Raw genomic sequence first — 660 nt, 5'->3', positions numbered from 1 at the left:
ATCCGCCTGCCTCTGCCTCCCAAGTGCTAGGATTAAAGGCGTGCGCCACCACCGCCCGGCTGGTCTCTTCTTAATCACCAATAATTTCTTATCTCTAGCTAACCAGCATCAATCATCCCAGTAGTCTCTTCTATTCTTGATTCTAAAGCAGACATAACTGCTGAGTTCTGCTGTACAACTTTATCAATGCTGGGATTAAAGGTGTGTACCACCACACCTGGATTTAAGCTTTTCTTTACCTAGAACTGGCTCTGTGCCAGGCTGACCTTAAATTCGGAAATCTTTTGGCTTTATCTCCAGGGATTAAAGGTATGTACCACAATGCCTGGATCTAAATTTAGCTGGGTAAGATCTTGCCCCAAAGTCCTTCTCCCTTAATGTGCTATTTCCTAGAATATAGGATTCAGCTCCATTCTACTTCCTGGTGCTCCTTTAGTGTGTAAGCTATATAGTTCATATTTTTCCTTTCTAAGATTGCTATGCTTGTTTAAAATGCTCTTCATGGACTTAGCCAGAAGTCTTTAAAACAAAGTCTATGAAGTAGTGTGTATTTCTGAGACTCCCTTTGTCAACGCAATTAATCTGAGTGTCTTCTTATCAGAGAGTGCATACCATGTTTGTTCTTTTGTGATTGGGTTACCTCACTCAGGATGATATTCT

This window comes from Mastomys coucha, chromosome X (genome assembly GCF_008632895.1).
Source record: "Mastomys coucha isolate ucsf_1 chromosome X, UCSF_Mcou_1, whole genome shotgun sequence".
In the NCBI taxonomy this organism is placed as follows: Eukaryota; Metazoa; Chordata; class Mammalia; order Rodentia; family Muridae; genus Mastomys; species Mastomys coucha.
Note: the sequence above shows the minus strand (reverse complement) of the source record.